The sequence below is a fragment of the Rattus norvegicus genome, chromosome 10 (genome assembly GCF_021556685.1).
Source record: "Rattus norvegicus strain SHRSP/BbbUtx chromosome 10, alternate assembly SHRSP_T2T, whole genome shotgun sequence".
In the NCBI taxonomy this organism is placed as follows: Eukaryota; Metazoa; Chordata; class Mammalia; order Rodentia; family Muridae; genus Rattus; species Rattus norvegicus.
Genome location: NC_141543.1, coordinates 65,982,632 through 66,000,000, shown reverse-complemented (window position 1 = coordinate 66,000,000; position 17,369 = coordinate 65,982,632). Strand labels below are relative to the sequence as shown.

At 50.7% G+C, this 17,369-nt stretch overlaps 1 protein-coding gene and 1 long non-coding RNA gene across 2 annotated transcripts in view; both read right to left on the bottom strand.

The window, feature by feature from the left end:
• Positions 1-16,448, bottom strand: part of LOC148002965 (uncharacterized) — a 17,204-nt gene extending 756 nt beyond the window's left edge. Inside the window, exon 1 of the long non-coding RNA XR_015631795.1 lies at positions 16,314-16,448. This is a non-coding gene — a long non-coding RNA (uncharacterized LOC148002965). The remainder of the gene's footprint in view (positions 1-16,313) is intronic.
• Positions 1-17,369, bottom strand: part of Rtn4rl1 (reticulon 4 receptor-like 1) — a 73,659-nt gene that overhangs the window by 55,791 nt on the left and 499 nt on the right.

Below are 17,369 nucleotides of genomic sequence, written 5' to 3'. Positions count from 1 at the left end.
AGAGACAGGAGCTGTGCTTGCCACACACAGTAGGGCCTCAGTGCAGGGCTGCTGAGTAAATTAAAGACAGAAAACAGCACCAAGGCTGCAAGGAGGCCCAGCTCCTAGGCATTTTGAGTCCACTCAGTCACCATTCCCAGATCCCCACCAGGCATTAACCTATGGATTTGGTTCAGTTTGCTTGAGACTATCTAATATAACATAGACTGGTCTTGAACTTGCTTTGTAGCCAAACCTAGTTTTGAAATCCTGATCCTCCTGCCTCCACGACACGCTTGAGTCCTGAGCCTCTGAGAATTAAAAACATTTGGTCACGGTTACACCAGTGGTAAGTGTCTGGTTCCGCAGTGTTTCTACCTGTCTGCTTAGCCTCATCTGCAGAGGCTACAAGGGGAACCTAGAAGGCCAGCCATAAGGCCCAGAGGAGCCATGCAGGAAGCTATGCCCACTCACAGCCTCAAGACCAAGGCGCAGGCTGAGGCTGGGTCTGCTTTTCTGATCATGGTCCTGTTTTCTGAGAGAAGAGACAGAAGTCAGAGCAGGCAGTGGTTGTAGAAGTGGTTGGTAGATGGGCCCCACCCCCACCTTGTGGTTTCTTGGCCAATAAACAGTCCAACGATATTCACAACATCTCCACACCCCTAATGGACAGGGCAAAGAGTTCAGATCAGAAAGAAAAGACTCATTCCAAACAGCTATACCCTCCATGCTAGCTAGGTAGCCCATCTATGCTGGCCCTGAGATCCCAGCCCTGGCTACTCTCAAGTCTCAGCTTTGGATGACAGGCAGTTAAACTTCAAAGAGCAGCCAGGGGTGGGCAGGAGGAAGACAACACAGGAATTCCTCCGGGAAGGAAGTTACTGCTGCTACTATTCACATTGATGGCTGTGTTCACCGAGTGCCTATTCTGGGTCAGGCCACAGTAAAGTGCCAAGAGCTTTGTAAGAGACATCTTCTTTAATCTTTTTTAACTCCATGAGGTGGGTACTATTACAACCCCATTTTGTGGATGGAAGGAACTCAAGTTCAAGAAATAAGGTAACTCCCAGGATTTGAGTCTGGGTCTGCCCAGTGTTTAATCAGTAACCCCACCCCATCCCCCACTACAGGTGGTAGGCTTGGTCCTCCCAGACCCTCTCATGGTGGGGAGGAAGCTACTAGCAGACCAAGAGAGGGAGGCCAGGCTCTGCAGAGAGATGTTGGTGCTGAGGTACTAAAAAGAAGGGTGTATTGCCAGTTGGTTTGAATGTTCTTTGGAATCCATTGGCCAACTGTTATCTTCTCCTTAATATATCTTACTTTATGTTTGAGTCTTTTGCCTGTGGGTATGTATGTGTACCATGTAAATGTTCAGTGTTCCAAGAGGGCCATAAAAGGTCATTACCGCTGGAACTAGAGTCACAGGCAGTTGTGAGCTGTTGTGTGGGTGCTGGGGATCAAAACCAAGGTTCCCTGGAAGAGCAGCAAGTGCTTTTAACCATTGAGCCACCCCTCCAACCCTAAAGCCAACTATTTTCAAGGCTGTGTGACTGTGGGAAAATCACTATAACTCTCTGAGCCTGCTTCCTCAGCTGAGAGATCTGAGAGATCACTTTGGCATCAAATTTCAAATAATTTACAACCCCCGACACTCCTGCCCCCGTGTCTCCAGGATGACCTTGAGCTTGCTATGTCATGAAGGATGGCCTGAACTTCTGACCTTATTGCCTCTACTCCCCCAGAATTGGTGCTGATTCGTGTGGTGCTGATGAAACACAGGGCCTTATGCTTGCTAGGCAAGTACTCTAGCAACTGAACTACACCCTCAGTCAAGGAATCTAAAAATCCATCAAATCCCTCAGCATGAGTCAGGAGCAAGGGGCATATTCCTCTTCATCCGCATCCTCAAAACTCTTGTATAGTCAAAGCACCCAGCATCAAAGAAAACACATGCCTCTGTAAACCTCCCTCTTGGGTTCCCCAGCAACTGCCTTCTTTACTCAGTACTAAGGGCATGTTCACAGTATGTACACACACACACACACACACACACACACACTCACACACACACTCACACCCACTTACACACACTCACATTCACACTCACACCCTCACACACACTCACATTCACACTCACACCCCCTCACACACACTCACACATACACACTCACAGCCCCTCACACACTCACACACTCACACACTCACACACACTCACATTCACACTCACACACTCACACACTCACATTCACATTCACACTCACACACTCACACACACTCACACACACTCACATTCACACTCACACACACTCACACATACACACTCACACACTCACACATACACACTCACATTCACACTCACTCACACACTCTCACACACTCACACACTCACATTCACACTCACTCACACACACTCACACACACTCACACCCCCTCTCACACACTCACATTCACACTCACACACTCACACACACTCACACACTCACACATACACACTCACACACTCACACACACTCACATTCACACTCACACTCTCATACACACGGGTGGAGAGAAGGAGGGAGGGGGAGAGAGAGAGAGAGAGAGAGAGAGAGAGAGAGAGAGAACCTCCTTTCTGATTTTTGCTTTGGGTTCTAACTGGATGCTCATGTGTCAAAATGGATGCACTCAGCTCCCACCATGGCTTCCACCCGCTTAGCTCCCTGCAAGGCCCCGCCTCTTTTCTCCCAGGTCAGTAAGCACAGAATCAAATCTGTCAGCGGTTAGCCATAGTGTGTTCTCTACCAGTGGCCTTGCCAATCAAGGGGGACTGTGCATGACATAATATAGAGCAGTCACAAGCATTCACTTCGACTTTGGCCTGTTGTGGTGGGGCACACCTTTAATCCTAGCACGCAGGAGGCAGAGACAAGAGGATTTCTCTGAGTTCAGGGCCAGTCTGATCTACATAGTGAGTTCTAGGCCTGCCAGGACTACACAGTAGGACCACGTCTCAAAACAACAAAAGCTGTGATAACTGGGCTAAGTGGACACAGGGGCAGAGGCCTGTGGTCTCAGCCACTCAGAAAACAGAAGAGTCATCGGAGTCCAGGCATTCCCGGCCAGCCTGGGCTACATAATGAAACTTCTGAATGGTATTCAGGATAGGATTCGGTAAGCCAGGACACATGTACAGGCTGTAGGAACGAACAGCTGGAGGAGGCACCAAGCCAGCTGTGCCTCCATGCACTCGCTCCTCAGGTTGTGAGATTTCAGTGATTTTTCTCCTTTTTGAAAGCCTGTGGTTTTCTACCATGGGTATGTACTATTTGGCAAGTTCAAAAGAAATGACTCTGTGGCCGTTGAGCTAACCAACCCTCCTCCTCCTTGGTAATTAAGGTTCTGCCATAATAAAGTCCTGCCAATCTATCTGACCACTTATCTGCCACCACCAATCTGCTACCTTGTGACACAGAGAGCAATGACCTCCTTACACTGCACACCCGGCCTTCCGACCTCTCCTTCAAAGCTCCTTTCTCAAAGTCCAGCCAGGTGAGCTAGAGAGGACGACTCTCTCCCCGCCCCAGCCACCTCCCCCAACCCCTGCCTTGACACCTACAGAATCATTTCCCTTCTCTCCAGCCAGTGGCTTCTCCCTAACACGGAGTTTTCCCATCAGGCTGAGTTCCCTGAGAGTAGGGACTCCACTTAGACTGTTTGCTCCCTCCTGTACCACAGTGAAACTCAGCTACCTAGGAAATGGCAGGGGATGGACCGAGTGGCAGAGTGTTGGCTTAGCACTCATAGGGCCTTGGGTTTGATCCCTAGCCATGGCCAAAACCAAAACCAAACAGCTAAGCAGGGAATGATGAGAACACACCGAGACTCAAGCCTGGCCAACACCGATGCTCCGTAGAGGCTGAGCTGATGTAAGAGGCAGCGGGGGAACAGACGGACTGCATGGGAATTCAGTTCCATACATGTACTTTGCAGTATAAAAGAAGGGCAGTGGCACCCAACCCTTGACCATGTCTTGAACCATTGCTAAGGTCACAGAAATAGCCAAGCGACACCTCTAATGCTGATGTAAGGGGCTAGGCAGACCCACCAAACCTCCCCCACTCCATCATGACAGTTGCCTTGGTCTCCGAGGTGCTGTCCAAGTTGAGCCCTGGTCCTCTCCAGAGGAATGTGAAGCTAACTCTAGGACACACCTCAGGACGCTGGTCCTCCACAAATCCCCAGAGAGGTCAGGTAAACCAATAGGCACACCTGCACCTCAGGGCCCTTGTACCTCACTGCAGGGAGGCCTCTCCCCAGGCTGAAGTGGCTCTGATCACCTACAGAGCTCCCTCTTTCCCTCTGCTTAGGTCCCAGTTCCAATATCGCCTCATCAGAAAGGCTTCACAGCCAATCTCTCTAAATCAAAAGCTCTCTGGTTACCTTCTATCCTTTAATTAACTCTGCAGATTTTCTGCTAAGCACTTGGTCTTACTGTAGAGATTATAATCAGTGGTTTATTACCTCCTTCCCCACCCCCAACTATAGTGTACGCTGTATAAAAGCATGGGGCTTGGTTTAGTCGTTGCATCTTTCCCTGCCCAGATAGCAATAGGCCACCAGCCAATAAACACTACACCCAGCCAGGTCCAGTGCCCTATGTATGTCATCACAGCATTTGGGAGGTAGACACAGGACGACGGTAGTGAGTTCAAAGCCAGCCTGGGTTACATAGTAATTTTGAGGCTAGTCTGAACGACCGAGACTGACTGTGCCAAAAAACAAAACAAAACAAAAAAAAAAAACAACAACAACAACAAAAAAAAAAAAACCCACAAAAACTAAAATCCCAACAGTTGTGACATCCATCTTTGTGAAATGGCAGAGACCCCTCCCATCTTATCTCACCACCCTGTGAAGAGAAAACCTGAAGGTAGTCATAACCCATTTATGTGCCCTGACAAGAGACCTGGCCCGACTGGCTCAATCTACGTCTCTCTTCTGGTTAAGTACAACTGGTAACACTAACAACAGAGCATGAAGCAGTGCATTGTGGGAGGGGAAGCAAAAAGGCTGGCTTAAAGAGTAAGCCTCGGTGGGAGCCATGGGCAAGATGAAAATCTAGGGATGTCAGAAGCAGTAAAGAAGGTAAAGAAGCTGGGGCTGACCGGGCAGGAGAAAGGCCAGGAGAGGAACTGCAGAGAGGCTTGTGTGAGCCATCTATCTCCTTCCTGGAGGCTTGGGAAGTGTGGGTTGTTCATCTTGCAACACTCACCCATTTCCAACAAGCGTTGATTCTGCAATCAAATGTGTCCTCAAGGCAGGCTCACTGGCCCACCAGGGGCAGTAGGCCAATTATAGGAAGAAAACCACCACCACCTGCAGCCAGCCCCTGGCCAGCCTTGCCCCACCATTGGGTTGGGTGATAAAATGTACCCCTCAGCAGCCTCCCTCTGTCTGACCCTGTGCAAGGCTGCCAGCCTCTCTCCCTCTGCTCAGATTTTCTATTGAAACCACAGGCCTGGGCAACAACCCCGAGGCCTCCTGTGAGGAGAGGAGAGGATCAGTTCAAAGGAGCAAGTCATTTTCACAGACAAGAGAAGACAAAAAGAGCAGCCTTCTCACCCCAGGCACCACCTGCACTTGGCTTCGGTTAGCAATTTCACCTCCTCATGTTTGGTCCAGCCTCATTTAAACAGTTCAGATCTCGGAAGCCCAGAGTGTCCGCCAGAGATTTTCATTTGCCACAGAATCAATAGTACAAATTTTGTTCCAAAAAAATCTGTCAAAACCAAGCCTAAACTTTCTGGAGTGAGAGTGTGTGTGTCACGTGTAACAGACACCCATAAGACAGGGAGAGGGGGAGAGGGAGAGAGAGAGAGAGAGCGAGAGCTTGCCCAGGCACACACACTGGATGCGGATGCCTCTCTCTGGTCTATACAGCCTCTTTCTATACTTGGAGGAGGAGACCTTGACGGCCATGGCTCACACATGCTATTCAATTCCTCCAGCCTCTAAACCCTTCCATGACTTGGAGCGAATTAGACCTGGCCTTGCTGCTTGGGGAGGGGGTGGGAGTTGCACGGGAAGTACCATGACCCCAAACCTACAGCTTCTCCTGGCTCCAGGAACTTTGTTCTGAAAGCTCTATAGTCAGAATCTGAAATCCCAGTCAGAGACCAAGGCAATAGAAAGGGAGTTCAGGGTTGGGGATTTAGCTCAGTGGTAGAGCGCTTGCCTAAGGAAGCGCAAGGCCCTGGGTTCGGTCCCCAGCTCCGGAAAAAAAAAAAAAAACCAAAAAAAAAAAAAAAAAAAAAAGAAAGGGAGTTCAAAGTCAGCCTGGGCAGCATAGCAAAGCCTTGTATCAAAGAAACAGAACAAAAACCTCGAGGATTGCATGATTTAATCTTACGGCTACAAAACAATGTGAAAGTTAAGTTTTCCCGGTCAATCGTTTGTACTTAAGTCTACCGTTTACTAGTCACATATCCCGTGGAGATGTGTGTGTGTGTGTGTGTGTATGTGTGTGAGTATGTGTGTGTGCAAGTGTGAGTGTGTGTGCGTGTGTGTGCATGTGTGTGGGTGTGTATGTGAGTGTGTGCGCATGTGTGAGTGTGTGTGAGTGTGTATGTGAGTGTGTGAGTGTGTATGTGAGTGTGTATGTGAGTGTGTGTGCGTGCGTGCGTGCGTGCGTGTACGTGTGTGTTAGCTATTGGCTTGATTGTTTTACTGAATGCCACAATGCAGCTCGATACTTTATGCAGGATGCTGGTTTGGTTGTCTCTTGGTAGCAAACCGAGTATCCATGGATTGAGTAGTTTGGTGAATCTATAAAGTAGGAACCCTGAGCCACACACTGGGGCTGAAGGAGGAGAGGGTGCTCTTACTGAACCCAAACGCTGCCAGGGCCTGCCTTCCAACCCCTGCTTTGACACAGGCTTTGCCTAGCAGTGGAGTTGTACCTCTCCAGAAGCCTTAGTTGCTCCTGAATGCTTGGGGGGTGGTGTATAAAGCCATCAGGCTTCCCTGGTTTCCTCTCAGGGTGAGATGAAGGAGATGCATGCTTTTTTAGACTGTACCCCAAAGTTTCCCCAGTGAGTTTAGGTTCTGGATAGCCACAGTGGAAGCTGTGCGATAAGGGTTTTGTTTTTGTCTTTTTTTGTTTTGTTTTGTTTTGGTTTTTTACCTTCTTGCCTTCTCTCTGTCCGCTCAGCACTTCCCAGGATCACTTCCCACATAAACTACCTGCTTGAGTCCTCGCCAGCTGTACTTCTGGGAAAACCTGTGGATGGCTTTCATGTGGGGTACAGAGAAGTCATGGTGGCTCGCCTCTACTTGATCAGAAGTCCATTGTTGAACTTGTACAAGCTGACCTTGTGGGGCAGACAGTAGGGTCATGAGTGAGTTTAGAAGGACAATGGGGAAGGTGATGGCCAGCATTCTCATGGAATGGAACTGATCATCCGGGACAGACAATAAAAAGTCACTGCTATAAAGTGGGGGGTAAATGCCGGCACAGGAAGATACTGGAACACCTCTCTAGCTAGTACAGGGATGTGTTCCCAGGAGGCAGGCAGGGTGTCAGCTGACATCTACAGAGTAGGAGTGCAGGAGAAAGCAGCAGCAAGAAGTATTCTGGGCAGATTTATTTGTGCAAATCCTTAGAGGTGAGGAAGAACCATGATTCAGTAGGATAGAAAATCATTGAGGAGACCTGGAGATTAGAGTTCAAAGTACAGAGAGGGGAGAAGAAGCCTAAGCATGGGTGGGAGGTTGTGGGGGAGGCCTTGACAGCCAGGCTAGGAAGTCTGGGCCATCTCTTGAAGGAGAAAACCACTGAGGGTTTTTAAGCAAGTGAGTGACAGGGCATCACATGGTACCCCATAAATACACACGATCTTAACGTGTCTATGAAGAAAATAAACTAGTGAGAGTGAGGGGAGCACAGAGCACTGTGGAACCTTGCCACAGTGAAAGCCCACAGTGGGTGAAGATAGTGGAGGAGGCACAGAGGCAGCTGGGCTGGGGTGGAGGCTAGGACAGGAGCAAAGGAGGATTAGTGAAGGGACCCCAAGACCCCACCCTAAGATGGCTCTGTGGAGGGGGCAGGGGAGCGCAACACCCGGGACTTCTGAAGTGGTACATGGGGAAAAGATAGTGCCAAATGGTAAGACGTGTGTGTGTGTGTGTGTGTGTGTGTGTCTGTGTGTGTACACGTGTGTACACGTGTGTGTGAGTGTGTGGTGTGTGTATACACGCGCGCATGTGTACATGCGTGTGGTGTGTGTGTGGTGTGTGTGTGAGTGTGTGTTATGTGTGAGTGTGTGTTGTGTGAGTGTGTGTGTTGTGTGTGTGTTGTGTGTGAGTGTGTGGTGTGAGTGTGTGTGTGTGTGTGTGTGTGTGCACAGAAGCATCTTGCTGAGAGGGGCAGGGACAAGTAGAGCTTCAGGGATGCGAGATTTTGAGGTACTAGGGAGGCAACTTGTGGGGACATCCGAGGGTCAGCTGAGTAGGTGGCCGAGGGCATCAAAAGCAGCATCTTCTCTGAGACAGGTAGATGGGGGGTCGGAAAGCCCTCCAGAGCAGAGGGAGGGTGGCACTTCCCAGGGGAGTGACTCCATGGAGGAAGACAAAGGAGATGAAGCTGGGAGGAGCAAGCTGAGAGGCAGCAGCAGCATAACTGAGAAAGAAGCAGGAAGTGGCCATCATGCAAGTCAGGGGAGGCAGGACAACCAACAGGGGACAAAGCGAGAAGTCTAGCTTGAGGACTGATGGAGGAGTGGGAATATGGAGGCTGCTAGTACAGATAACTCCCCTCCCAGAACACTAGGACCCGAGAGCCAGAGCCAAGCTGGCATAGGGTGCAAACGGAATTATCGGAAACAGGCCTCTCCGTGCAGAGCCTGCTCTCAAGCCCTATGCTCCAAGAAGAAGGAATGTTCTCCCTGTTAACACGCTCGCTCATGGCCTTCCAGTATGCAAAACCTTGCTAGAAGAGATCCTAGTAGATCCACAAACCTCTAAACTGGAGAAGGAGGCAGAAAGAGGCCGGGCGGTGGAGGGAGAGGGCTCCTCCCTTAGCTATGGCAAGGGCCCCACTCTTGTGTTGTATATTCCTGACTCTGACACTGGGAGCATTGAAGACACTGTTCTACTACTGAAAAGTATCCTGAAGACTATCACTCCATCCATATTAGAAGTGGGTAAACTGAAGCTTAAAGAGGAAGAGGTATGCCAGGGTCCTAGTGACTCAGTCACAGACAGACCCTTACCCAGTCCCAGGACTCTAGTTCTGAGGTTCTTCTTCCCATGATTCCACAGTTACCAGAAAGAAAAGGGTGGCAACCAGGCCAAGGCCAGGGTTGCCAGGGGGCTACAATCAGCTTGTGGGGAGAAAGAGACAGGAAAGTAAACACACATTGTGTCTTATGCAGCACATGACAAGGCGAGGTGGCAGGCCAGCAAGTTGTCTGCAGTGTGAGAGCAGAGCCTCTCTCCTCCAGCATCCAGGCTGTCCCCACACTGGTCACTAAGTGACCTCCTCAGGCTCCATCTCCCCTGAGACTGGCCAGCTTCAGTCCCTGGCCCATCTCACCACATGTTCCTGCTTTCCCTCAGCCTGCCCAGACAAGTCCATGAATAGAACATTAAAGGAAAAACCTTCTAACAGAAAAAGCAGCCCCCTGGTAGGAGTCGTCCCACTAAATGTCAAACGCAGAGCAAGGCTTCCTGCCTTGTGTGCTTCTTGCTAATGGAGGCACCTTGGCCTCCACATCCCATCATCCAATCGCCCTATAAATAAATCATCGTAAGAAGAATGCCAATTTTCCCCCAAGGGCCTCATGAATCTCTCTACATAAGCCTATGTAAAGGCCTCCTTCACAATCAGCTGGTCACGAGCCCAGAGAGAGCCCTGATCATTTGGAGGCAAAAGCAACCCATATACAACGGCCATGGGTTGAGAGTTTAGAGCCCAGCTTTTCTACTGACTCAAGGAAGACTTTTGCTCTGTTTCCTGTAGACTAATAGAATTGTCACCATGATGCTAGCACCCTCTGGAAAAAAGCCAGTAAACTGACAAGAGGCTCTGTCTCTGGGGGCTGCAGTGGCTCGTCCCCTGGCAGAGGAACGGTAAGTCGTGCCCACCCACCCCCTTACAGGGTGAGCCGCACACCCACTCACCAAGCTTTGTCCCCAACATGTGGCACACAACCACACTGGCCCACCCACTCCTGGGCCCCTCGAATGAGTGTCTCACCATCCTGCCGTGGCTTCAAGCCATGCTAGGGGATTGGAGCGTGGGTGCCAACATCTGCGCCAGTGCACTTGGGGTGTGCTGCTTTGCAACAGCAGACATGAACACTCTGGGAGCCTGTTGAATGCTTACCAGGTGTGCACAAGCTCGCTCTCTCTCTCTCTCTCTCTCTCTCTCTCTCTCTCTCTCTCTGACACACACACACACACACACACACACACACACACACACACTCACAGGCACTGCTTTGTGCCAACCCTCTTGCTATGCCAGCACAGAAGCCCCCAGAGTGACTCTCATGAATCAGATAGATGGAGCTGTTTGCAGTGCCATCTCCAAACTTCGCTGACTGATGTGGCAGTAATCACAGGCTCGGAAGCACCCATTGTATCTATTAGGTCAGATGCCTCCTGAGTGGAGGGAAGCCTCCTCTCTGAAGAGGGATTTTGTTCTTCCACACCTCAAGATTCAGATAGATACTGCCTTGCTTCACATGGGAATTTGTTGTGACTGGAAAGGTACAGAACCACCCGAGTTCTACAGGTGCCATCCTGGCTGGTAGGCTATGGTTGGACCATAAAGAGAAAAAGACCAGTACAGGTGGAATCACTTGTCTCAACCAGCCTATCAGCTGCCGCCTACCCTGCTCCAGAGTACACCCAGCCACCAGCGTGGGTGTGGCTATGTTGCAGTCCCGTTGGCCTGGGAGAAGAGTCAGGGAGAGCAGCCTCTAGGGAGGGTTGAGAGTATATGACCAGCCCAAATAAGCCATGAGGTTGGGCCTTTCTCAAGAATTTGATGTGGCCGTGAGAGCTTCTGGCCTACTGTCCTGTGTCTGCTGGCAATAAAGGACCCAGAGCAAGAGCAAAGGGAAGGGAATGTGAGATTCAAACATAATGACTATGGCCACTTTCAGGGAAATACCAGGTGGCTGGGACTTCCCGTTATCAGAACCAGAGAGTTTCCAAAGAATTTAGAATAACACCCTGTTCTAGGAAATGAGCTAACCTGGAAGAGGGAAGGGCTCTTAGCAATTCCCCATTCAAATGCCAAAGATATCTCTCCATTGAGGAATATAAGGGTCAATGTGCGTCATCAAGAGTCAACTCACACTGTTGCCAAAGGCTGTCCCCCACAAGTGTATAAAAAGTGTGTGCTTTTGCTACTCGGGGTCGCCTCTGTCCCGATTACAGGGCCACCCCAGTGCACTGGATCATTAAACCTCTTTTTTTTTTTTTTCTTTTTTCTTTTTCTTTTTTCGGAGCTGGGGACTGAACCCAGGGCCTTGTGCTTGCTAGGCAAGCGCTCTACCACTGAGCTAAATCCCCAACCCTAAACCTCTTTCTTTTTTTTTTTTTTTTTTTTTTTTTTTGGTTCTTTTTTTCGGAGCTGGGGACCGAACCCAGGGCCTTGCGCTTCCTAGGTAAGCGCTCTACCACTGAGCTAAATCCCCAGCCCCCTAAACCTCTTTCTTGATTGCATCGCTCTCCGTCTCCGTGTTTTCATGAGTGGGATCATCGGGTCCTACAGGATGTATCTACAGGACTCAGAGGGGAACATCAAATAGAAGATCCAAGAGACAGTGGTTCAAGGCTCTGGACCCCAACCAAGAAACTTTCTGGGGGAAACTACCAGGACACAAATGATTCATCAGCACTCCACAAAACAAATGTCATAGAAATCAAGACAGATGGGCACGTGAGCCGGTGGAGCTTAGGGGTGAAGAGGGTGAGTAGAGTGTGGGCTCTTCACATAGGCTTGGACCACGTCAGATGCAGGGGGAGGCTAGCTGGGAGGCCCAAGGTCTACGTGAGTCTTCATGTGCTTCAGTTTTTCTTTTTTTTTTTTTCTTATTTTAATTATGTGTCTGTGTGTGGGAGTGTGTGTGTTGTGGATGGGTGCCTACAGAGGCCAGAAGACGTCAGATCCCCTGAGGCCAGAGCTACAGGTGGTTGTAAGCTACCTGAGGGGGGTGCAGAGAACTGAGCTCTGGTTCTCTGCAAAAGCAGTAAGCACTCTTGGTGGCAGAATCGCCTCTCCCCAGCTACTTCATCTTTAGAGTGAGAATAAGTGTACATGGTACAGATGGCATGGTGACAGGCACGTAGCTTAGCCTACAGTATGTGGTAAGCAGATATGAACATCTTTGGCTAATGGGAGCGCACTGGTTGGCACAAGTGAAGCCAAGTAAGTTAGGAGAAACAACCTGTCCCCTGCTGTCCATCTCCAGATGACATCTGAGTCCCTTCCCAGCTCTCTCCTTCAAGTATGTCTGGAGATCCAAGGTGGCTTTGCCTTACTCTGGGGAGATACTGACCCAGTTGTGCCTCATCAATACCAAAGGAGGCACCTGCACAGAAGAAAGGGCTCTAGCCTACGACCTCCAGCATGAGAGGTCCCTCCTCAGTCCTATCCATGACTCACTTTTTCTGTTTCAATTTCCCCTCCCAAAACGCTGGTGATAGACCCAGTGTCTTGTGCATAGTACTAGATAAATGCTTTACTACTAAGCATTTTCTTTCTCTCTCTCTCTCTCTCTCTCTCTCTCTCTCTCTCTGTGTGTGTGTGTGTGTGTGTGTGTGTGTGTGTGTGTGTGTGTGTGATGTATACGTGTCTTACTGTGTAGTCCATACTGGCCCTTAACTCTCAATCCTCCTGCCTCAGTCTCCTAGGTGCCAGATTATAGCCATGCACCACCATACCCAGCTAGCTCCCTGACTCACTTCTACCCAGGGTGGCCTGGCCATCACACTCCAAGGAAAGGGCTGCTTCCGGCACTCAGTGCTGAGGTCCTGCCTCCTGCGGTCCCTGGAGACTCTGTTCCCTGTTTGCCAGCTATTTTGCTTCCTTGGCCATCTGTTCCCTCCCTGTCATCTCCTCTCTGCTTTAACCTTAGCCACTACTTCACTGCAGATGGTACCAAACAGACCCGTTCTTGACATCCTTCATGATGCCTCCTCCCTCCTTCTCAGCTCGTTGGCACAAACTGCTCTGTCTTTCCTCAGGCCCCATCCAAAGATGTGTCTAGAGCTTAGAGGTGGATTTACCCCGAAGGCTCCCCTTATTTGTGCTCCATCTATTGGCAACTTTACCTCAGGCTAAGAGGCCCAACACCTACCCTTCCCTTCCCTGCCTTTTCCTAATGAGACTTCCTCTTGTCAGACTAGCCAAGAACATCTCCTGGCCCTAAACTCACATCCGCTATGGTTCTCCACCAGGCTCGCCATAATAGTGTTAAGTCCTCTGAAGGGCTGGGGGCTCGCAGGTGGAACAGAGCCCAGAAGATCTGGGGCTCATTCCTACAGTGAAGGGACAGTATCCATGCTGGGAGTTTGGGTCCTAGACAATTTCCCTCTAGAAAACAGACCTAAATGTTCAGTACCAAGGAACTGACCCCAAGCCATCATGAAAAGAACTGGATCAGACACTGTCTATACCTCATCCAAGCTCACTTCTGTCCTTACCTCCCTTATCTCTGGGTGTGGCAGCATTTGTCTTTGACTCAGAACTCAGGAGGCAGGGACAAGGAGGTTTCTGTGTGTTCAAGGCCAGCCTTACGTATATAGAGAGTTCCAGAACAGCCAGGGCTACACAGTGAGACCTTGCCTCAAAACAACACAACACAACACAAGACAAAACTGCCACACCTTCCTTCCAGCCACAAATGAGACCTCCCTTCTCCACTTAGCAGCTCCCTCTGCCTTTCCTCTCTTCCAGAGTACCCCTAGAAAAACTCCTTTCAGCTTTTCTTTTCTGGAGTAAGGACAAGGAGCTAAGAGGAGAGGCACAGTCCCCAGCAGACCAGTTTTGAAGGAAGAATTTTGGTTCCGCCAGACCGCATCTCTAGATTGGGACATTGAAATTCAACTTCCGTGCCTGGATTTGGACGAAAGAGGCCAATTCTCTCGGTTCTCTCTAAAAAGAGCTCATATGTCTCCTCCACATCCTTCCCCCAACAGAAAAGAATGTTTTGGTCACCCATGTCGTCCATTTTCTTTCTCCATTGGGGCTAAGAAGACCCGAGTTGCCACAGCCGAGGGTTCTCAGAGAGATGCAGACAGAGATGGGGGAGACTCTCATATCATCAAGGGAACCCACCTGACAGCACCACACTGTTTTCTCCCTCTGCCTCTCTCCTTTTCCTCCACAGTGGAGAAACCCACTCAGCTACCCAGCCAGCCCATCTAGGGTATGGACACCAGGAGAACACAATGCATCTCACCGGGTTGCAGGCCTTAATCTAGCACTTACTGAATTATTTAGGGATGGCATTAACTTATAAATGAGTGTGTTTGACTGATTTTGTGGTTGATGTACAGATAAATCCTAATGAAAGACAACTACACGATTTTAAATTATTAAATAGACTGCCACTTAACAAAGCTTATTTGGCACTCTATTTCCTTGCTTAACAAGACAAAAACTTTAAGGAAAGGGCTCTGTATTAGCCCAGAGCCTCTCGATTTGCATTCTGTTTTTATCGCTCTAAAAATGAGAACCATAGATCCTGACCTTAAGCAGGCAACTCTGGCACAGCAAAACCCCCAGCAGGCTGCTCTTCCTTCCTGGAGAATGCCGGATGGCTCGAGGCCTTGCTCGCCCTGATGCCTCTCATCTCTCTTGACCAGAGGCTCGCTTTTTATAACTCAGGTTCTGTCAGGGTAGGCCATGAGCTGGAAACCCTGGCAGAGCATCTGCAGAAGCCTTCAGCACTGTCAGCAGCTAGATTCCACTCCAGAGGTGGTGGCCAGTGGAGTCCATTTATGAAGAGATAAAGATACCTCCCCCTTTACTAGGACAATCAGAAATCAGATCGAGGACTCTCACGACCTGGGGCTTACTTGTCCCTCTCCTCTAGGAAGAGTCCCTTTTTCTTTCTGCCTTCAATCCCCCCTTCCAAATCATAAACTATTAAACTCAGTCTAGTCCAGGACCCCATGTTGAATCTTGCATCAGCTAGGTAACAACCATTTTCTCAAACCAACCTATAAACCTTGCTGTTTGGAGCGTTTGGGAACAAATCTACAAACAGAAACTTCAATGGCCACCTCCCTTGGCCTTAGCCCGAGGCATGTTTTGGCTTTGGGGCACACACCTAGAATCCACACAAAGAACCCAAGCTTCCTCCACATGTGTGCAGAAAGGACAAATCCATGGTATTGAATCAGCGCCCCAAAGAGGAAATTGACCAGGAAAGGACCAAAGCAAAAGTCATTTGTTCACGCAGTGTCCCAGGAGCAGGCTCCAGGCCACCCACGCCCCGCCCAGCCTTGGCAAGGGCTTCTCTGCTCTGTTTCCTGCAAGCCAACCCAGGTGTGAACTTCAACTGAGGGAATCTCTCCAGCCAGCCTCATCTGTGCTGGGAGAAAGAGCCCAAGGCTCCAGTGGCCACCTCTTGAGCTGGAAAGGATCCTTCTGCCAGGGAGCATCCCCCTAGAATGCACTGGGCTTATCTAGAGCTGGGCTTCTGGCTAGCAAGGATACCAGAGGGCTACTGGAGGCTGCTGGAGCCTCCCCGGGCACCTAAGCCATATAAATAAAGTGTGTGGGCTGCTATGTGGCTCATTCTTAACTGTAAACTGCCAAAAGACAAAAGACCAAAAGGGAAATGAGATGTCAGTTCTTCCCCATTATCTCCATCACAAACCTGCAGCCCAGACATGGCAGCCTTTTCAAAACTGCCTGGGAAGCTTCCCCACTAGAGCCAGCCTACATGCTCCATGCCCAGGCTTCTCAGACTCCACTGTTTGCAGCTCTGTTAAAAACCACCTTCCCAGTGCAGACACACTGGACTGCACTTCAGCACTGCTGAGTGGCTGAAGTGACTTTCTGTGTCTTTCTGTAGAAAAGGGAACTGGGGTGTTAAACAGTAAAGCGGTTCTTCTAACTACTGCAGAGACTTGCCCCACACCACAACGAAAGGCACTGTGTCGTCCCCCCCCTCCCCTCTTCGTACTGTACCGACCCACGTGGAGGGCACAAGTCACACACAAGTTTGTGATTGTTCTTACACGGTGGGGCAACCAAACCTCCACGGTTACCTGCAGCTGGACCACCACTCAGCCTTTTCGCCTCATAACGAAGGCGTGGCTTTTTCACCCACCTGTCTGACCTGCTTATCTGGGTCTCTCCCATCTCCCGGAATCTGCTTCTCTCCGCCCATCTCAGGGCTTCGCTCCCCACCCCACCCCCTCCTCTGCCACCACCCCCTGCCCGCTTTCTCCTTCCCCATCCTGCTGTGAGGTCAGAATCCTGTGCTTACGACACCTCGGTCTGTTGCCATGGAAACAGGGGCGGATTAAGGCTGGAGCGCAGGGATCAGGCCCCTCCGCTACCTGAGCTCCCGCCTCAGCTGGTTCCCTCAGGGCGGGAGCGGCTAGCATCAGGCACCAAGGCTCAGCAGCCGCCCGGCCGAGGCAAGGGACAAGGGAATCCCAGTGGGGCGCCACAGCTAGCACTCTGGGACCTCAGAGCAAAGAGACACCCAGAGGTGGAGAGCAGAGGGTAACGGGTCCGCGGGCTCACGTGTGGTCACCTGCCCTTTCTGGGCCGGAGGGACAGCACCTAGAACGGCAACCACGTGGGGGCGCGGCAGGACTTCCCTGGCACCCGCTCCAACTTTGCTCCGCTCCTGCTGTCAGGGAGCCTGGGCGAGGTGGTCGCCGAGCCAGCGCCCGTTAAGTTGAACCTGGCTCCGGCCGCGCACACTGCCAGCATAGCCTTGGCGGTTTCGTCCCTCTGACCCAGGCATTAGTAAAGTTTAAGGAACCGGACTTCTGGCACTTGCCACTCTCCACCCTCGGTCGCTGAGTGCTCAGGGCTGGTCCCCGGGGATAAGGCTAGGATGCTGGGAAGATGCCTGCGTCCCGGCGCGCCTCCGGAGTTAGGAACGGTAGTGAGCGCCGGGGCCGCGCGGTCACTGACCGCTGCCTGCACCTAAGCGCGGGTTGTACTCGGTGCTGAAGCAGCAGAAGCAGGGGCGGATGCCCGCGCAGGGGATGGAGCCTGCAAGTGTAAAACTTTATAATGGCGAAGCAAAGGTCCCAGGAGGCCAGCTCCCTTTTTACCAAAGGTTTTTCATTCTGGTCTCTGAGCCCTCAAGACAGATCCCTGAGGCCTGGCCACTCGATCCATGAACAAACCCCGTGTCTCGCAACAG